Below are 22,635 nucleotides of genomic sequence, written 5' to 3'. Positions count from 1 at the left end.
TAGGTATCTCAGAGAGCTGCGGGGCTGGAGACGATTACGGATTTAGGGAAGGATTTGAAAACATGGACAAGGATTTTAAAATCAAGACTTTGTTTGGCTGGGAGCCAACGTGGGTCACTGAGCATAGGAAGTGGTGGGCGAATGGGACTTGGCGTGCATTAGAACATTAGCTACAGAGTTTTGGATGAGCTGACGTTTACAGAGGTTAGAATGTGAGAGAACATCAGGAGAAGAGTTGGAATAGTCAAGTCTAGAGATAGCAAAGGAATGGATGAGGGTTTCAGCATCAGATAAGCTAAGACATAGTGAAGTCAAATAATGATACGGAGTTGGAATTAGGTAGTCTTAGTGATGTGGGTGGAAGCTCAGGGTCAAAATGACACCAAAGGTTGTGAACTAGTATGGTTCCGGTTGCCATAACCAGGGATTGCCGGGACTGAAGACAATGGAAATGAAGACTAACTTTGTGTTTTCAGATCTGCTGTTGAGGAAGTCTATAGACAAAGAAAAGGAGGGGGGCCCAGGATAAATTATTTGAATCTTTGAAGGTAGCAAAAGCTGAACTGTTAAAAAGGCAGCGAGCTCCTGTACAACATTCCCAAAGCAAGTGTCCGAACTAACACCACCAGCTCTGAATACTTCCAGTTGCAGAGAGGAACAAGACAGGGCTGCCCCCTGTCCCCACTCTTGTTCACGCTAGCAATTGAACCCCTGGCGATAGCCCTGTGAGACGCAAAAAGCTGGAAGGGAATCCGGAGAGGAGACAAAGAGCACAGAGTTTCACTCTATGCAGATGACCTGCTCCTCTATGTCTCGAAACCACAGGAGGGACTGAAGGCAATACTGTAAATACTGAAAGAATTTGGAACCTTCTCGGGCTACAAACGTAACCTGGGCAAAAGCGAGACATTCCCAGTGAACCCAAAAGGGGGAGGGATAGAGCTGAAGGGGCTCCCGTTGAAAACGGCTCAGAACAGATTCCGTTACCTGGGGATCCAAATCGCCAGAGATTGGACACAGATCCACAAGTGGAACATGACCAGCCTGGTGGAGGAAGTAAGAAAAAACCTTCAACGGTGGGGCTCACTCCCACTCTCTTTGGAGGGAAGAGTGCAGAAAATCAAGGTGCACGTACTGCCAAGGTTCCTCTTCATGCTTAGATTCATCCTGATCTTCATCTCCAAGGCCTTTTTCCAAAACGTAGACAGTCTAATCATGCCGTTTGTGTGGGTGGAGGGTAAGAACCCGCGAATTCCCAAACTGACACTGCAAAGAGGGAAAGTCAGAGGGGGCCTGGCTCTACCGAACCTACAATACTACCACTGGGCAGCAACGGCAGAAAAAGTAAGGGGATGGGTACAAGAACCCGACACAGATTGGGTACAAATGGAGGTATCCTGTAAAGGAACAACCCTCCGGGCCCTGGCCACAGCAGCACTCCCATCCTCTTCAACAAGGTACACAATGAGCCCAGTGGTAGCGGCCACGCTGAGAACGTGGATCCAGTTGAGACAGCACTTCGGGATAACCAAAATGTCCCCTATGGCCCCCATCTGCGGCAATCACAGATTCCCCCCTGCCATGCTAGATACCACCTTCAAAAGATGGAGGTGGGACGGGGGCACACTGACAGTCGGGTATTTCTACGTAGGGCGCAGACTGGCGACACTGGGCGAACTGACGAGGAAGTGGAAACTAGCAAAAGGACAGGAATTGAGACACCTCCAAATAAAGAGACAGTAAGGTACCCTGGGGCCCCAGAAAGCACCAATAGAGGACCTGATAGGCACAAGAAGCGAGAAGGGGGGGCTATGTGGGAAAATATACTGGACAGATCCCGAACACTACTGGACGGGACTAGACAAACATGGGAGGACAAACTGGGGACAGAGGTAGGATGGGGACTCTGGAGCGAAGCACTGAGCAGGGTGAACTCCACTTCATCCGGCCTAATGCAGCTCAAAGTGGTGCGCTCCAGAACCCGAATGAGCAGGTTCTTCCCGGAGGTGGAGGACAAATGTGAACGGTGCCAGAGGGGCTCGGCCACCCACATGTTTTGGGCTTGCCCAATGCTTGCTGGGTTCTGGACAGCCTTCTCCGAGGCAATGTTCAAGGTTGTGGGGGTGAGGGTGAAGCCATGCCCAATAGTGGCAATCTTCGGGGCATCGATACAGCCAGAGCTACACATGGGGAAGGGGGCTAACGCATAAAATGCAGAAACCACAAGGGAAGAGGAAGGGTGCTGAAGCCAATTTCAGTTGTGTGGGGGGAGGGGGGGGGGGGGCAGAGGGAGGAAGGGGGGATATCATAGACAGATTCAGATGGCAGCTAAATATACATACAGTTAGTCGAATGAAGGACAAAACAAACCTCTCTGTAAAATAAAGCAAACTAGCGTGGGCAAGAAAAATGTAATGTATATCAGCAACAACTGTTTATAAATATGAGAAAAGCAAATAAAAAGATTTTCAAAAAAAAAAAAAATAGGTAGCCAGGATCCTGCACTTGAGAGACAAAGGGGAAAAATTGAGCTTTTCAAGCGATACCCGGCCACCTAATGCTTGCAAATTGGTTCCAAGATGTATGAGATACTAAAGTGTGTTCAGTGTATGCAACAACTGCCAACAGCAGGCACCTACTTAAGAACAGGTAGATCATGACATCAATCATGTGAAATGCTTATTTGACCCTAGTGTTGTCATTTTCAAACTCCAAGCCCAGTGCCCAGTCTGATTTAACCTCACCCAGTTGAAGAAAATGTTAAATGGTGTGAAGCACCATCACCACCCCCGAGCACTTCTTAAAGAGGTCAAATAGAACTAAATTCTACATATGTCAGCGGTGGGCCGGGATCATTCGGAAGTCAGAGGATAGCCCCTGCCTTTGAAAAATGTTCAATAATATGTGAATCATCCAATTAACAGCGCTTGGCAGGGAGTTGGCCAACCAAGCTGCAATGAAGGAACAGTGATACATTTCCAAATCAGGATGGTGTGTGGCTTGGAAAGGAACTGCAGGTAGTGGTGTTCCCATGTGCCTGCTGTCCCTGTCCTATTTGGCGGTAAGATCCAGGTTAGAAGATACTGTCAAAGGAGCCTTAGTGGGTTTGCTTCAGTGCATCTTGTAGATGGTACACCCAGCTGTCACTGTGCATTGGCAAAGGAGGGAGTGGGTATTGAAGATGGTGGATGGGGTGCTAACCAAGTGAACTGCTTTGTCCTGGGTGGTGTTAAGCTTCTTGAGTGTTGCTGAAATGCACTCATCCTTTTCGAAGGTAGATTGGCTTTGGGGAGTCGGGAGGTGAGTTATTCGCTGCAGGATTCCTAACCTCTGATCTGCTCTTGTAGTCCAGTTCAATTTCTGGTCAATGGTAATCCCCAGGTTGTTGATAGTGGTGTGTTCAGTGATGGTAATGCCATTGAATATCAAGGGGAGACGGCTGGATTCTTACTTGTTGGAGATGGGCACTGTCAGACATTTGAGTGGCGCAAATGTCACTCGCCACTTTCGAAGGTAGAAGGTAGTATTAAGTCTCAATGTTTGCTCGACGATGCTGCATATGACATGGAATGCTTCAGTATCTGCGGAGTCACAAATGCTACTGAATTGTTATGGCGCAGAATGAGGCCATTTGGCCCATTGTGTCTGTACCAGCTCTCTGAATGAGCAATTCAACGAATGCCAATCTCCCACCTTCTTCCCGTATCCCTGCACATTCTTCCTTTTCAGTCAACAGTCGAATTTCCTTTTCAATGCTTCAATTGAATCTGCTTCCACAAAATCCCAGCTGTGCATTCCAAACTCAAAACTACAGCTTGCCAACCCAAAAATGACCCATTCATACCGCATCTGTTTCCTGTCCTCTGCATGCTAACATATTACCCCATACACCATGAGCCATTATTTTGTAGTATTTGTTACGGGCCAGGGTTTAGAGAACCCCAAAGTGTATTATGGAGTTCACCTGACCCACAACTTTTACTAGATTGTGGTGTAGCCACGTAAAATGGCTGATTTCCGATTAGAATGGTCAAACCCCGATTTAAAATGGCGAACGGAAGAGGCTGATGGGAAAATCAGCCAACAGGACTCAAACGGACAGCTGCAGGTAAAACAGTGTATTCGCCTCTGGGGAAGTCAGTCCAGACCGATACCTGCAGCCATCAACATCACAACAACCCAGCCATCTGCATAGTAAGCAGCCATCCCCGGGAACAATTGCTACAATTTAGCAATTGAAAGCCGACCCAGACCTTTCGGCGCCAGCAGGGGCTGACACAAAGAAAGGTAAACGACCACCCCCCGATCAAGGAATCGCTCCAGTATTGGAGCATATCGAACCAAGTGATTGGGACCAAGTCCAAACACTTGGAACCAGGTACAAGGTCCGCCCCAAGAGGCGGGAAGCCCCTGGGGACTATAAGAATAGGGGCCAAGTTCAACTCGACCCATCTCTTCCTGCTCGCAACCTTCGAGACCCTTCTACAAAAAACTGTAAGTTTTACTCCAGCGATCGCTACCAGGTTTTGAATCCCGCAGGCTCAGAACCAATTCGAAAGACCATTCGTTTCCCTGACCTGGTGGGCCATTTCCAAAGTTAAGTATTGGCCTTTAGTGGTAGGTAGTAGTCTAGAAGTAGGATTATTGTATAAGTATTAATACAATGCATTATAATAATAAGCGGTGTGTTGCATTATTAATCATTACTTGGACTTGAACCACGTGGCGGTATCAGAAATCAGAAAGGTATCAGAAAGATACCTGGCGACTCATGAGCAAAGGTGACAGAATAAGAATAAGGAAACAAAGGCTAAAGCGAGCAACAGTGGTATGGGGATAACACAGCCCACTCTACAGGTGTGGTACAGCAGAAATGGAAAAGTATTTTTTAAAGCAAAACAATGTTTATTCTATGAACTCAAGTTAACCTTTTTAAAACATAGTGAACATCTTAGCAACCATCAATTCAAATACAACCCTCAAAGAATACAACACTAAGTAATCCTTAATAACTTCCCAAACAACATCCAGAAGACAAAAGAAACACCTTTTAACAGAAGCACATCAGGTTTACATTCACTACTGAGAACATTTATCATTCTGAATTCACCAAATGATCAAGAGATAGTCTTTTCGTGACAGAGAGAACAACAGTACACCTGCTTTGTCTGGCTTCAGCTCCAACACTGAAAACGAAATTTAAAAAAACAGACACACCAAGCTTTTCTCAAAGTGAAACTAAAAAACAAAGCCAGAGCTCAGCTCCACCCACACTCTGACATCACTGCAGTAACATGAGCAGCCAGACATTTCTTAAAGTGACATTCTCATGACACCTCCCCCCAAGAAAAAGAAATAAACCATCAACTTCAAGATGGTTTCATTTTTCACATTTTCCCTATCCTTCAAGAAATGCACACAGTAAATATACTTATTTGTTTCAAAAGAACAACACATGCAAACAGGAATAATAATATAGTCAATTTTTTTTTTTTAGTTCTTCTTCCTCCAACTGAACCTGCTTCCGTTCATCATATTCGTGGCAAAGCATCGGCTATCACGTTTTCTCGTCCTGCCACATGTACTATTTTGAAACGAAATGGCTGTAACAATAAACTCCAGCGAAACAGCCTTGCATTGTTATTCCGGAATCGCTCAGAAACGTCAGCGGATTATGATCAGTATATATAATGGTGTCAGATGGATTGCTGGTCACATAAATGTGAAAATGTTGCAAAGCCAGCACCAAACTCACACCTACACCCACATCACTTGCATCAACAGCCACTTTGAATGGTTTATACCATCTGGAGTCACAAAAGCCGAAATCTCCTTCGCCCTTTCGGATAAAGGTAACTGCCAGTAACCTTGAAGTAAATCCAGTTTGGGAATAAAAGCTGATTGTCCCACTTTCTCAATACAATCCTCCAAACATGGGATAGAATAAGAGTCCGTTCTTGTAACCCATTAACCTTTCTATAGTCCACACACAGCCGTTGGGTACCGTCTGGTTTAGGTACCATCACTATGGGTGAGCTCCATTGGCTGTAACCCACTTCAACTATGCCATTTTTAAGCATACTCTCAATCTCTTTTGTTAACCTGTGCCAATTTTAAAGGGTTTAGTCTATATGGATGTTGTTTGATTGGAACAGCATTTCCCACATCTACATCATGTGTAGCCATTTTAGTACTTCCCAATTTATCTCCACAAACGTGCCCATGTGATATCAATAACTCTTTCAGGTCAGTTCGTTTTTCTTCTGGAAGGTAACTCGACAATTTATCACAATTTTTAAGAACATCCTCATTTTCCAATTTAATTTGAGGTATGTGAAATTCAGTCATCTGGATTTGGTTCGTCACTGAGTTAGAATCATTAAAACCTCCTCCTTTTTCTCTCCTTCCCTTTCATAGTACCTTTTAAGCATATTCACATGACACACTCAGTGAGTCTTCCTTGAATCTGGTGTTTTTACCACATAATTCACCTCACTTAATTTCCTTTCAATCTGATAAGGTCCACAAAACCTTGCTTTTAAAGGTTCACCAACCACTGGTAACAACACTAAAACTCTATCTCCACTGGCAAAACTATGAACTCTTGTCCGCTACCCGTTTCATCACATTTTGTGCAACTTTTAAATGTTGTCTAGCCAATTCACCTGCTCTATTTAATCGTTCCCTAAAATTTGACATGTAATCCAATAATGTAAGTTCTGATTTCTCACTCACCAATTTTTCCTTAATCAATTTAAGTGGTCCTCTTACCTCATGACCAAAAATTAGTTCAAAAGGACTAACTTTAGTTGACTCATTAGGCGCATCCCTAATTGCAAACAGTGCGAATGGGATTCCTTTATCCCAATCGTCAGGATAATCGTGACAATAAGCCCTCAACATTGTCTTTAATGTCTGATGCCACCTTTCTAATGCTCCCTGCGATTCTGGAAGATACGCAGTTGATTTAAATTGTTTTATTCCTAAGCTATCCATAACTTCTTTGAATAACCTTGAGGTAAAATTTGATCCTTGATCCGATTGTATTTCAGTGGGTAGTCTATATCTAGTAAAGAATTTAAGTAACTCCTCCATAATCTTTTTGGCTGTAATATTACGTACTGGAATGACCTCTGGAAACCTAGTAAACGCATCCATTATAGTCAAAAGATATTGATTCCCAAGTTTCATTTTAGGAAGCTGTCCTACGCAATCAATTAGGACTCTTGTAAAAGGTTCCTCAAATGCTGGAATGGGTATTAAGGGTGCTGGTTTTATCACTGCTTGAAGTTTCCCTATCACTTGACATGTGTGACATGATTGTCAAAATTTTACTACATCTTTATGCAGTCCAGGCTCATAAAAATATTTTTGTATTTTAGCTTGAGTTTTCCTTATTCCCAAATGACCTCCCACTGGTATCTCATGTGCAACTCGCAACATCTCCTTTCTATACCTTACCGGCAATACTACTTGATGAACTTCTGCCCACTTTTCATCCGCTTGCATATGTAAAGGTCTCCATTTTCTCATCAAGACATCACTTTTACGGTAATAACACTCTGGTATACACTCAGTTTCCTCTTCCGTATATGCTTTCTGATACATCCGTTTTATTTCTATATCTTTCTGTTGTAACTCCGCCAATTTTCCTGAACTAAAAATATCCGCCTCATCCTCCAGCATCTGATCAAAAATGGTTTCTGATAATTGCACTTCAACTTCACCCTGTGACTTTGCGACCTTGTTACTACACAATCCACAAAAATCCCAGGGTATTCGTCCTTCAACACTTCAGTTGTCTGATTTTCCACTGGCTTATCAACCACAGTAGGCATCACTCCCAGCTGCGATCCAGCTATATCATTACCCAAGATAAACTGTATTCCTGAACAAGATAGTTTCTCTATTACTCCTACTACTACTTCACCACTCTTCACTGGACTTTCCAACCTTACCTTGGAATACTACTCCTATCAACCTGAATTCCACATATTACCACCTTTTCTGGCAACATTCTCCCAAACTATTTAACTCCTCATCTCTTACCATTAAAGATTGACTAGCTCCCGTATCTCTTAAAATTGTGACTTCTTTACCTGCTCCTTCTGATACACATGAGTAAACTTTACCCACACAAGTAAATTCTTTAAAGAGATCCGGGACCTTCTGATCAATCACCTCTTGATCAGGCTGTACAATCTTTTGCACCTCCTTCGCTTCACTTGGGCTTTCCTTTACCACTTTAACAAACCCCACTGTCTTATCCTGTTTTACCACATCAGCCTTCCCAGTGCTTTTCTTCAACCACCAACACTGTGACTTTACATGGCCTCGTTTATTACAGTGAAAACATTTGAAACTTTTCATTTCTTTTCCACCCTCCTGGATTTCTTTTTTAATCTGAGGTACACTCTCCTTATTATCTCCCATCAGATCACCTTTACCTTTACCATTTGAGTATTTCTCATGTACCCAGTTTCGATCCCTCACAGGCTGAAACTGATGTCGTAAACCAAGCTTTGATTTATGAACTAATTCATAATCATCTGCCATTTCTGCTGCTAACCTTGCAGTTTTAACCCTCTGCTCGTCCACATGAATTCTCACTACATCAGGAATTGAATTTTTAAACTCCTCCAAAGGTATAATTTCTCTGAGAGCTTCATACGTTTGGTCTATTTTCAAAGCCCTTATCCACCTATCAAAATTACTCTGTTTGAGCCTTTCGAACTCCATGTATGTTTGACCTTTGTCTGCAGGCTTCAGGCACTAGTTCATATTCACCCAAGATGGATTTTTTTCACCTCCTCCGGTAGTGATGCACACACTTCACTCGCCCTACCTACCAGCTTTGTCTGAATCAGTAATACCCACATGTCCTGTGGCCATTTCATTTGTTTAGCCACCTTCTCAAATTAATTGAAAAAGGCTTCTACCTCCTTCTCGTCAAACCTTGGCAATGCTTGGACATATTTAAATCGATTATGACGCTCTTTCTCACTATCCTCATCACTATCATCCAACTGTACGTTTCCCTTTACGTCCGCCAATTCTGTCCTGTTTCGTGGCCATTTTCTGAAGTTCAAACTCTCTCTGTTTATCTTTTCCCCTGATCTGTATCTCCCTTTATTTTTCTTTTTGTTCTGCTAGGGCTATTCTTTCTTTTCTCCTTTCTTCTCTCTCCTTTTCTTTTCCCTCTCTCTCTCTTTTGTATTCAAGCTGCTTTAATTCTTTCTCATGTTCCATTTGTTTAATTTGTAACTGAATTTTTGTCATTTCCAATGAGTCGAACTGTATCTCGGGTGACTTTAAATGCTTAGCCACGGTCACAATTACCTCACCTTTTCGCATTTTGTCAGGTAATGTTAACTGCAATGTTTTTGCCAACTCTAACAGTCTGCTTTTAGTCTCTGTCCGTAAGGTACTGCGTGTGACCGTCTCCACCCCCAGAAACTTCAGAACCTCTGAAAGAGCCATTGTCCACAACATACTCCCCACTTAAACTGGAATACCACACCTGAAAAGCAACCACAATATGCTCACCCCTCACTGTCTTTAGGTTCACTAAGCCAATCCAATAGATAGACTTTAATCCCCCTCAAGCCTCCAATTTGTTGTGGGCCAGGGTTTAGAGAACCCCAAAGTGTATCATGGAGTTCACCTGACCCACAACTTTTAATAGATTGTGATTATGGGGAGCACACGGCCCCTACAGGTGTGGTACAGCAGAAATGGAAAAATATTTTTTTAAAGCAAAACAATGTTTATTCTATGAACTCAAGTTAACCTTTTTAAAACATACAGTGAACATCTTAGCAACCATCAATTCAACTACAACCCCCAAAGACTACAACACTAAGTAATCCTTAATAACTTCCCAAACAACATCCAGAAGACAAAAGAAACACCTTTTAACAGAAGCGCATCAAGTTTACATTCACTACTGAGAACATTTATCATTCTGAATTTACCAAATGATCAAGAGATAGTATTTTCATGGCAGAGAGAACAGCAGTACACCTGCTTTGTCTGGCTTCAGCTCCAAAACTGAAAACGAAACCAAATAAACACAGACACACCCAAGCTTTTCTCGAAGTGAAACCACAAACCAGAGCTCAGCTCCACCCACACTCTGACATCACTGCAGTAACATGAGCAGCCAAACATTTCTTAAAGTGACATTCTCATGACACCTTATTGAGTAACCTTCAAATGTTTTCTGGAAATCAAAGTACACATCCACAGGCTCCCCTTTATCCACGTTGTTTGTTCCTTCTCAAAGAATTCCAATAAGTTAGTCAAACACAAGTTTCCTTTCATAATACCATGTTAACTCTGCTTGATTACATTCTGAAGATCATTCAGTTCCCTAAGTTTATTCTGCCACTCAATTCAATCACAGCTGACCTGTACCAATTTTGCTTCATTAGTCTTGATGATTTTTGCAATCTTTGATGCCAGGACTTTGTCAAGGCAGCAGTCAGAGAGAGTTAAGCAAAGGTGCTCAAATAAGGGAAGTGAGGAAAGAACTTTGCAAAACTTCGCTGCCGTGAATGCTCAGTATGGAACTGAGTCATAAAGTTTGAGTTTCAGTTAGATCTGCGCTGAGCTAACTGATGTCGCCAGGAGGAACATTTCACCTTTGTGTACATTTAAAAGCGACATCCACATTTCTGACCTTCTGGTGGAGGAAGGTCATTAAGTAAGCAGCAAAGGATGATTGGGGCGAGGACACTCAGGATAATGAGCGGCACGGTGGCACAGTAGTTAGCACTGCTGCCTCTGCGCCAGGGACCTGGGTTCGATTCCGGCCTTGGGTGGCTATCTGTGTGGAGTTTGCACTTTCTCCCCGAGTCTGCGTGGGTTTCTTCCGGGTGCTCCGGTTTCTTCCCATAGTCCAAAGATGTGTGGGTTAGGTATGCTAAGTTGCCCCTTAGTCTCCAAGGATAACCAGGTTAGATGGTTTATGGGGTTAGGGCGGGAGAGTGAGCCTAGGTAGGGTACTCTTTCAGAGGGTCGGTGCAGACTCGATGGGCCGAATGGTCCCCTTTCGCACTATAGGAATTCTATGTTTCTATGATAAGGAGTGTTATAAAAAACAGTTGAAAATGAAAAAGAACAAATTAAAAACGAATTAAATAAAATAAGGATGGAGGGCCAGGTGATTTGTTGTTCCTGCATGATGTGGCAGCTGGTGGACCCCATTTTGGTTCCTAGTGCCACATCTGTAGCAAGTGTTCTTTCCTTGAGTTGTTCTTTTCCTGCTCAGATTTGCTGCAACACATCAGGGAGGGGGAATGGTACCTGAACACTTTGTATTTCAGGAGGCAGTCACGCTCCTTAGACTAACGACCTTGAATTCGGCCAGTGGTCAGGGATAGGAGAGTGTGGCTGTGAGAGAGGCAGGTAGAGGATCCCAGGGGTCGACTGCAGCAGCCTCAGCCCTTGTCCAACAGGTTTGAGAGTCTTGCTCCCTGTGTGGACAGGAAAGGTGACTGCAGGGAGGATCAGCAAACTGACCACAGCCCCGTGGTACAGGAAGTAATTCAAGTGGGGGGAGAGAAGAGAAATGTAGTCGTAATTGGGGATAGTACAGTTGGGGGCATAGATAATGTTCTCTGTGACCAGGATCGAAAGTCCCAAAGGTCGTGTTGCCGACCTGGTGCCAGGGTTTGGGATATCTCGTCTGGGCTACAGGGGAACTTGGAGTGGGAGAGTAAAACAAGGACAGAGAATATGAGCAGCTATGGGCTAAATTAAAAAGCAGAACCAGAAAGGTAATAATTTCTGGATTACTGCCTTGAGCTAATTGGCACAGGGTCAATAAGATATGGGGAGGGGGGGAGATAAATGTGTGGCTTAAAGATTGGTGTGCGAGAAATGGGTTTTAATTCATGGGCCATTGGCATCAGAACTGGGGAAGGAGGGACCTGTTCCGATCAGACGGTCCTCATCTGAATCATGCTGGGACCAGAGTCCTGCCAAATCACATAACCAGGGCTGTAGATAGGGCTTTAAATTGAACGTGGGGGGGGGGGGGGGGATGCTCAGTTGAGGGAAAATTAGCAAACCAAACTTAAAGGAGGAGGTAAGAGTGCAGGCTAGCGATGTGACGGATGGTTACCAGAAAATAAAGGTGAGGGGCAGAACAGGCGACTGTCCTTTTGCACCAAGGAACTATAAGAGTAGGGAAATTTGACAATAGAACAAATTTTAAAGCTTTGAACGAAGCATTTTGAACAAAATGAATGAGTTAACGACGCAAATTGAGACAAAGGTCGTAAGATTTGGTGGTGATTACTGAGACATGATTATAAGGAGACAAGGTCTGGGAATTGAATATCCAAGGGTACTCAGTATTTCGGAAAGATAGACTGAAAGGAAAAGGAGGAGGTGTAGCTTTGCTGGTGAAGAAAGGGATCAGTGCTGTAATGAGAAATGATATAAGCACTGGAGATCAAGATGTTGAATCAGTCTGGGTAGAAATAAGAAACAGCAAAGTGAAGAAGTCTCTGGTAGGAGTAATCTGTAGGTCCCCAAAACAGTAGTTTCGCAGTGGGGCACAGTATAAACCAGGAAATACGGGGGGCTTGTAAGAAAGGTGCGGCAATAATCATGGGTGATTTTAGTATGCACAGAGACTGGATTAATCAAATTGGCAAGGGTCACCTCGAGGGAGAATTCATTGAATGTATTAGAGATTGTTTCTTGGAGCAATATGTTGTGGAACCAGCCAGGGAGCAGGCTACTCTGGATTGGGTATTGTGTAATGAGGAGGGATTAATTGATGACCTCATAGTTAAGGGTCCTCAAGGGAATAGTGACCATAGTGTGCTGGGAATTCAAAATTCAGTTTGGGGGTGAGAAAATGGACTCCCACACTTGTGTTCTGAAATTAAACAAAGGTAATTACACAGGCATGAGGACAGATTTGGCCCGAGTAGAGTGGGCAGGAAGGCTAAAAGGAAGGACAGCTGATGAGCAGTGGCACTTGTTTAAGGAGATACTCCATTCCACACAACTAAAATATATTCCAGAGAGGAAGAATGACAGTAAGAGGGGTAAAAATTACCATGGCTAAACAAGGAGGTTAAGGACAACATAAAGGCATAAACTAAGGTATTCCATGTTGCAAAGGCCAGTGGCAGACTGGAAGATTGAGAATCTTTCAAACATAAACAAAGGTTACTAAAAAAGTAATAAAGGGGCAGCACAGTGGCGCAGTGGTTAGCTCTGCTGTCTCACGGCGCCGAGGTCCCAGGTTCGACCCTGCCTTTGGGTCACTGTCCGTGTGGAGCTTGCACATTCTCCCTGTGTTTGTGCGTGTTTCGCCCCCACAATCCAAAGATGTACAGGCTAGGTGGGTTGGCCACGCCAAATTGCCCCTTAATTGGAAAAAATGAATTGGGTACTCTAAATTTATAAAGAAAATAAATAAAAAAGTAATAAAAAGAGCAAAGATAAATTATGAAAGAAAGATAGCGCAAACTATCAAAAAGGATAGCAAAAGCTTCTGGAAGTACATAAAAGGGAAGAGAGTCGTTAACGTAAATATTGGCCCCTTGGAAGATGAAACCGGAGAGTTAATAATGAGGAACACAGAAATGGCGCAGATGCTAAGTCGATATTTTGCCTCAGCTAGTACCATACCTATAGAAACGGGTAATTCAGAGGTAGTAGAAAGGGTGGAACTTAGAACAATCAGCATCAATAGGGAAACAGTACTCAATAAATTATTGGGATTGAGGGCAGACAAGTCCCCAGGGCCTGATGGTCTACATCCTAGGGTCTTAAAGGAAGTGGTGGCGGAGATACTGGATCCATTGGTTATAATATTCCAAAATTCCCTGGGAACAGGAAAGGTTCTTGTGGATTGGAAAAATGCTAATGTAATGATCTCATTCAAAAAGAGAGAGAGGCAGAATGTATGAAATTACAGACCAGTTATATTAACATCTGTTGTTGTAAAATTGTTAGAATCCATTGTTAAAGAGGTAATATTGGATCATTTGGTAAGTCAAAACGCAATCCATCAGAGTCAGCATGGTTGTTATGAAGGGCAAATCTTTTGTTAAGAGTTCCTTGAAGATGTAACAAGATGGAGATCCTGTAGATGCAGTATTGGAAGGCGTTTGATAAGGTGTCACACAGAAGGTTAATACACAAGCTGAGATCACATGGGATTAGGGGTAATTTATTAGCTTGGATAGAAGACTGGCTGATGGACAGAAGACAGAGAGTTGGGATAAATGGGTCTTTTTCTGGTTGGCAAGATGTAACTAGTGGGGTGCCACAGGATTCGGTTCTTGGGCCCCAAATATTTACAATCTATATTAGCGACTTGGATACCGGGATAGAAGGTTCTATAGCCAAATTTGCGGATGACACGAAAATAGGTGGGACGGTAAGTTGCAATGAGGAAATAAGAACCGTACAAATGTGTGTATATAGGTTAGATGAGTGGGCCCAAATGTGGCAGATGGAGTTTAATGTGGATAAGTGTGAGATCATCCATTTTGGTTGTAAAAATGGAAAGGCATCTTATTATCTGAATGGGAAGAGTTATCGGGGTGCTCCGGTGCAGTGAGATATAGGCACCTTGTGCATGAGTCGCAGAAAACTAGTATGCAGGTACAGCAGGTAATAAAGAAAGCGAATGGAATGTTGACATTTATAGTTGAAGGAATAGAGTATAAAGGTCAGAAAGTGTATTTACAATTGTACAAGGCATTGGTGAGATCGCACCTGGAGCATTGTGATGAGTGAGTTTTGGTCCCATTACTGGAAGAAAGAATAGTGGCATTGGAGGCAGTTCAGAGGTGGTTCACTGGATTGATTCCAGAAATGAGGGGTTTATCGTATGAAGAGAGATTGAGCAATTTAGGCCTATACTCTCTCGAGTTTAGGAGAATGAGGGGAGATCAAATTGAGGTATATAAGATGATAAACGGTATGGATAAGGTAGACGTGGAGCTGATGCTTCCTTTTGTGGGGCATTCTAGAATGAGAGGTCGTAGTCTCAGGATAAGGGGGTAGCAAATTCAAAACTGAGATGAGGAGAAACTACTTATACCAAAGGGTCGTGGATCTGGAATTCGCTACCTCAGAGTGGGGTGAATGTTGGGACAGTGAGTAAATATAAGGAATTAGAAAGACTTTTAATTAGTAATGGGTTGAAGGGTTACGGAGAATGGGCAGGATGGTGGCGCTGAGGCCATGATGAGATCAGCCATGATCGTATTGAACGGTGGAACAGGCTCGAGAGGCTAAATTGCCTACTTCTGGTCGTCAGTCTTATGTTCTAAGAAACAACTATTGTGTCCAATTACACCTTCCAGCTCTGTGGTCCTGTAGGTAGCAGCACCTCAAGCACAAATCTGGTGTTCTTGATTAATAATCTGGTGTTCCTAATTTCTTGATTAATAACAGGATTTCTTGATTAATAAGGGGTACAGGTGTTACAGGGAGAAGGCAGGAGAATGGGGATGAGGAACATATCAGCCATGATTGAATGGCAGAGCAGACCCAATGAGCCGAATGGCATGATTCAGCTCCTTATGGTCTGAGATGTTCCGGTTCAAGTTACATTAAAGAACCTATGTATTTACTGTATATAGTTTGTAATCCTGTGACTCTTATATCAAGTCACTCACTAAAGGACAAACGATAGAATCGCTACAGTGCAGAAAGAGGCCATTCGGCCCATCGAGTCTGCACTGCCCCCTCCCCCGAAAGAGCACCTCACCCAGGCCCAATAACTACCCTATCCCCAGCTAACCTTTGGACTCTAAGCGGCAATTTAGCATAGCCAATTCACCTAATCTGTATATCTTTGGAGTGTGGGATGAAACCGGGACACCCGGAGGAAACCCACGCAGATACGGGGAGAATGTGCAAACTCCACACAGACAGTCAACTGAGTCCGAAATTGAACCCGAGTTCCTGGCGCCATGCCAACCACTACACTACCTCAAATAAAAGGACAAATAGAAGAGATTTCAAAATAGATCCTCTTTGCCCGGGCTCGAAGTGATAATTAATCAGCAATACCAGTAACCTCAACCATAATTCCGTTAACTATCAGTCCCAGATTTCTTACTTATCTTCCAACACTGAACATCACACTGTCCTCTGTTCATCCAACAGCACCAAGATCAAATCAACCATCACGATCCCCCCCCCCCCCCCCCCCCCCCCCCCCCCCCGCCCGTCTGGGTCGATAGCTTTAAGTTCCTGGGGGTCAGCATCACCAACAGTCTGTCCTGGTCCACTCACATTGATTCAGGAAAGCCCAACGTCTCTTTCCTACGGAAGCTAAATAAATTCGGCATGTCTGCATCGACTCTCACAAACTTCTACAGATGTGCCAAAGACAGCATCCTATCCATGAGAGCATCACAGCCTGGTATGGCAACTGCTCGGTCCAAGATCACAAGAAACTCCAGAGTGTGGTGAACTCAGCCCAAAGCATCACACAAGGTTGCCACCCTCACATTGATTCTGTATACACCTCCTGCTGCCTCAGGAAGGCACAGTAAGAAGTCTTACACCGCCAGGTTAGAGTCCAACAGGTTTGTTTCGATGTCACTAGCTTTCAGAGCGCTACTCCTTCCTCAGGTGAATGAAGAGGTGTGTTCCAGAAACATATATATAGACAGATATAGACAACGAATGAACGGACATCACGCGACAATCACCAGGCAGGAATGTTCCCTTCCAGTCGGAGAACACTTCAGCAGTCAAGGGCATTCAGCCTCTGATCCCCGGGTAAATGTTCTCCAAGGCGGCTTTCAGGACGCGCGACAACACAGAATCGCCGAGCAGAAACTTATAGCCAAGTTCCGCACACATGAGTGCGGCCTCAACCGGGACCTGGGATTCATGTCGCATTACATTCATCCCCCACCATCTGGCCTGCAAAATCCTACCAACTGTCCTGGCTTGACACAATTCACACCTCTTTAACCTGTGGTTACCCCATCACTGGATCTGTAAAGATTTAATCACCTGCTAATGCTCGTATTCCAAGCATTGTCTGGCATCTTTGAATCTGTCTATATATATATGTTTCTGGAACATACCTCTTCATTCACCTGAGGAAGGAGCAGCGCTCTGAAAGTTAGTGATTTGAAACAAACCTGTTGGACTCTAACCTGGTGTTGTAAGACTTCTTACTGTGCTCACCCCAGTCCAATGCCGGCATCTCCACATCAGGAAGGCAGACAGCATTATCAGAGACCCCTCCCACCCAGGCTTTGCCTTCTTCCAGACCCTTCCATCAGGCAACAGCTGCAGAAGTCTGAAGACCCGCACATCCAGACATAGGAACAGTTTCTTCCCCACAGCTGCAAGACTCAACGACTCTCCCTCGGACTGGTCTGTTCCCTATAAGAACACTATTCACGGCGCCCTATGCTGCTCTTGCTCATGTATTTGCTTTGTTTGGCCCTTTGTTCCACACTGTAACCAATCACTGTTTGTCGATGTACTATTTGTCAATGTACTCTGTCGATTATTCTTTTTTGTCAACTATGTACGTACTGTGTATGTTCCCTTGGCTGCAGAGAAATACTTTTCACTGTACTTCGGTACATGTGATAATAAATCAAATCAAATGCACAGACAAATCTTGTACCGATTCAGCGACTGTGGAGGGGCTAGCACAGGCGCCACATGGAACTCAAATCGATTCCAATGAAAAACCATGCGGTATTCGCAGGGCCCGCGTTTGACACTCGGGAGGCTGACAAGCTGCAGCCGCATGTACACAATACAATCCCCACACACAGTCATCCCAGCCAACAAGACGGCACTGGTTGTGTTGGAGTGTGCCCATACAACTGATTGGTCAGCTGGGGCCAGAGGCGACCTAGGGGGGTGGCCTGGAGGGACACCTATATATTTCTTTCTTTTTTTAAAAGAAATTTGGAGTACCCAATTAATTTTCTTTTCCAATTAAGGGGCAATTTAACGTGGCCAATCCAGCATCATTCTCTGGAGCTACCCCTTTCCATGGCTATCTGAGCCTGCATCTAGAGCACCTTCAACATATCCTGCAGTCAGTGGTTATTGTACTGTTACATAAACTAAACGATTTGGAGCCATTAATGATCTGCACCACTTTATCAAACTCACTCCTCCAATTTCAGATCTGGCATTCTGATTACAATGAACTTACACACGAGCAACGACTGGATGCCCGTGGCAATTGTAGAAAGCACATTAGAGGCTTTTACTGATGATCTGGCAGATATACAATTGCTGTGCTTCCTTAACGGTTGCTGCTTTCCCATTTTTCACATTCCTGTGTGTTAATGCTGAAATGGAATGACTGTATTGTGAAGCCCATAACTCCTGCAGTCTCTTGAAATGACAATGACTCCAATGGAACCTTCTCAAGGAGATCTTCCACTCTTCTCTCAGCTCTGACTACATTTCAATGTTTTGAATGGAAGCAGGTTGAGGCTACCCCTGAAATGGGCCCTGAATACTGCCCTGGGCTCCTCTCACACCGACTCCAACCCCTACTGTCCAGATTCTTTTCTCGTTTTGATTTCAGTCTGCACCATTAATTTAACTTTGCAAGATGGTGCTTCTCAGATTTTACTTTGAGACCAGCTTTGACCCTCCCTCTGTGTCTGTTATTGTGTTTCCAATCTTTCTGGAACCCCACAATGTGCAGGTAGAGATGCCGCCTGTTATTCTCCAGCCTCCCCAATAATCCTGGATCCAATAGTCATTGTTGTGGGTATTCCAACCTTCCCACTTGAACCATAGCTGTTGATGTTTCACCCTGGACCTCACCCCTCCCACCTTGAGGCTGCGTGCACGGTCATGAATAGGGGCGGCCACCAGCATCCCCCGCCATCCCAGGAAAGTTTCACATACCGCCCCCCCCCCCCCCCCCCCGCCCCGTTATACTTCTTCCTCCATTACAGACTGACCACTCCCTTCACTCTGACCATCCCATCTGCAACCTAGTAACAAAGCATGATAAGACCATGCACGCCAAGCTGAGCCTTTTCCCAACTGAGCACAGAGCCAGGGCCTTGTAGAAATGCCTGCAAAGCCCCAGGATTGACTTCACTCTGACACCCTGACTATGAGTTAGGTGTGCGATATTCTGTCAAAGGCCTTCTCCTGATCCAGGCTGATGAGGCATATAATCCACATTCCTGTCCCACACACAGGTGATCATATCCCTGTGCAGTATGAGGCCATCAGAGATCTTCTTGCCAGGTGTGGCAGAGATCTAGTCAGGAACTAGACTCTAGAGAGACTTGACCTTGGAAAGAATTTTATAGTCCACATTCAACAGTGAAACGGGTCGCCAATTTCAAATTTCCTTCCTTTCCTCTTCTACTTGTATATGAGGGTAATGCCTTTCCTTATGGAGGCTGACGTCCAGAAGCATACTCTCTTACATTTCCAGCCAGTTTGAGCCAATCCAGTCCCACAGAGCGGAATACAACTCAGCTGGTAAGCCGTAACCTCTGGGAGTTTAACTCTTCTTGAAGGACTCGAGTAAACTCATCTGAGTCAGCAGTTTGTCCAAGCTTCCCGCTCGCTATCCTCTAAGCCTTCTTGACAGAGGACTTGAAGAACTGGGAGGCTGTGCGGTCTGTGGGCTTCACGTCATACAATCCAGTATAATGGGATTTGCTGATTCTCAAAATGTCGGATTGAGCCTTCATCTTGCTTCAGGCTGATCACAGAACTCGCTGTGTGTACCTATTGGAAGAAAAAATGCGAGCACGCATCCTCCTGCTTCAAGGAGCAGACTCTGAACTAGAAGATGATCTTGGAGATCCTCCTTGACATTGAGCCCCATCGACTCCAGCAGGAGCAGATTCTGCATACTTTTTTGGAGATGGGACATTTCCCTCCGTCTTTCTCCCACATTTTCAGAACACCTTTGAGGATGGAAAACCAGAGGACAATTAGGCGTATGAGCAAAGGGAGGCCCTTTCAATTCTCAGGTCTGCTCCTTTTGGTGTTCTCCTTTATTGCTTCCCAGCAGTGTGTCAGCGACTCAAAGCGAGATTTCACGGTTCTCCAACCTTTGATTTGATTTATTGTCACATGTACCGAAGTACAGTGAAAAGTATTTTTCTGCGGCCGAGGAACATACACAGTACGTACATAGTAGACGCAAGAATAATCAACAGAGAACATTGACAAATGGTACATCGACAAACAGTGATTGGTTACAGTGCGGAACAAGGGGCCAAACAAAGCAAATACATGAGCAAGAGCAGCATAGGGCGTCGTGAATAGTTCTTACAGGGAGCAGATCAGTCCGAGGGAGAGTCGTTGAGGAGTCTTGTAGCTGTGGGGAAGAAGCTGTTCCTGTGTCTGGATGTGCGGGTCTTCAGACTTCTGTACCTTCTGCCTGATGGAAGGGTCTGGAAGAAGGCAATGCCTGGGTGGGAAGGGTCTCTGATAATGCGGTCTGCCTTCCTGAGACAGCGAGAGGTGTATACAGAATCAATGTGGGGGTGGCAAGTTTGTGTGATGCCAAGGGTGGTATCGTGAGTTTGTGGGATTACCTTTGTAATACCTTTGAGTTCCTCCATGCTCTTGGGGTCAAGTTTCACAATGTATACAATGAATATTACATGTATCACAACTGTATGGAAGCACCTCACAGTGCAACTTGATCAATGTAGACAACTTAAAAATTTTTTTTTTTTTTTTTTTTTTTTTTTAAAAAGAGTACCCAGTTCTTTTTTCTCCCCAATTATGGGCAATTTAGCATGACCAATCCACCTACCCTGCACATCTTTTGGTTGTGGGGGTGAAACCCATGCAGACACGGGGAAAATGTGCAAACGCCACACGGACAGTGACCCAGGGCTGGGAGTGAACCAGGGCCCTCGGTGTCATGAGGCAGCCGTGCTGACCACAGAGTCACCGTGCCGCCCAATACGTAGACAACTTAAATACCTTTGCGCCATTTGGAATGACCATTTTGAGATATCCGTAATGTTTCTTTGACTGTATTGAAGCACCTCAGAGTGCAATAAGATGGATGTAGAAAACCTGAATATTATTACATTTTGCACGATGGCCACTTTGAAATGGTTGTAATAGAACAAAGAACAATACAGCACAGGAACAGCCCTCCAAGCCTGTACTGGTCACGATACCACCCTTGGCCAAAACCCTCAGCATTTCCTAGTGCCGTATACCTCCATACCCATCCTATCCATGTGTTTGTCGAGATGCCTTTTGAACGCCGTTAATGTGTCTGTTTCCGCAACTCCCCTGGCAAAGCATTCTAGGCACTCTGTGTTAAAAAAAACCTGCCTTGCACATCTCCTCTAAACTTTGTCCCGCCAACCTTAAACCTTTGCCTCCTAGTGACTGACCCCTCCACCCTGGGAAAGTGTGCCTGCCCATCCACTCTATCCATGGCCCTCATAATCTTGTAGACCATAATCAAGTCACCCCATTGTCATGTAAGAGTACCTTTAAGAAATGGGTTTTATAAATGGGTGTGTATTTAAGTATCTGTAGTGAGAGTACCTTTAAGAAATGGGTGTTTATTACTGCAGTGATGTCAGAGAGTGGGTGGAGCTGGGCTGTCTGTCGGCTTTTTTCTTTCGTTTTAAGCTGTTTGCTGCAGGGTGTGTTTTAGTTTCGTTTTCAGAGCTGGATAGCTGCAGTCACAGCCAGAAGGTGTATGAATCTCTCTCTGTAATCTAAAGACTGTAAATCGATCCTGGTGATTTAAAACTAATAACAGTAGCGACTTTAACCTGATGTGCTTCTGGTAAAAGGTTTTTTAAGTCGTATGGATGTTAAAAGGAAAGCTTAAAGGATTACTTAGTGTTGTAGTCTTTGGGGGTTGTATTTGAATTAATGGTTGCGAAGATGTTCACTGTATGTTTTAAAAAGATTAACTTGAGTTCATAGAATAAACATTTGTTTTTCTTTAAAAAATACTTTTCCATTTCTGCTCTACCACACCTGTAGAGTGGGCCATGTGCTCCCCATACCACAACCTATTAAAAGTTGTGGGTCAGGTGAACTCCATGATACACTTTGGGGTTCTCTAAACCCTGGCCCATAACACCATAACCTCCGTCGTTCTAATGAAAACAGTCCGAGTCTATTCAGTCCCTCCGCATAGCTAACACCCTCCAGACCAGGCAACATCCTGGTAAACCTCCTCTGCACCCTCCCCAAAGCCTCCACATCCTTCTCGTAGTATGGTGACTAGAATTGTGTGCAATATTCCAAGTGCAGCCGTACCAAGATTCTGTACAACTGTAGTATGCCTTGCCAGTTTTATACTCGATGCCCCGTCCAAGGAAGGCAAGTATTCAATATGCTTTCTTGATTACCTTGTCCACTTGTGTTGCCACTTTCAAAGATCTATGGACCTGTACGCCCAGATCTCTCTGACTTTCTATATTCCTCAGTGTTTTGCCGTTTACTGTATATTTCCCCTCTATGTTAGATTTACCAAAACGCATGACCTCACATTTGTTCAGATTAAACTCCATTTGTCATTTCTCTGCCCAAGTCCTGCTGTATCCTCTGACAAACCTCAACACTATCTGCCACTCCACCAACCTTGGTATCATCCACGAACTTACTAATCAGACCAGCTACATTTTCCTCCAA

The 22,635-nt window shown here is 44.2% G+C and overlaps 1 protein-coding gene across 5 annotated transcripts in view; it reads right to left on the bottom strand.

Annotated features, from left to right (window-relative positions):
• The window catches only part of ankdd1a (ankyrin repeat and death domain containing 1A), a 205,058-nt gene that overhangs the window by 6,086 nt on the left and 176,337 nt on the right, over positions 1 to 22,635 (bottom strand). The window lies entirely within an intron of this gene.

Source organism: Scyliorhinus torazame, chromosome 12, assembly GCF_047496885.1.
Source record: "Scyliorhinus torazame isolate Kashiwa2021f chromosome 12, sScyTor2.1, whole genome shotgun sequence".
NCBI classification, from domain to species: Eukaryota; Metazoa; Chordata; class Chondrichthyes; order Carcharhiniformes; family Scyliorhinidae; genus Scyliorhinus; species Scyliorhinus torazame.
The sequence above is the reverse complement of the archived record's forward strand: the minus strand, read 5'-3'. Positions and strand labels throughout refer to the sequence as shown.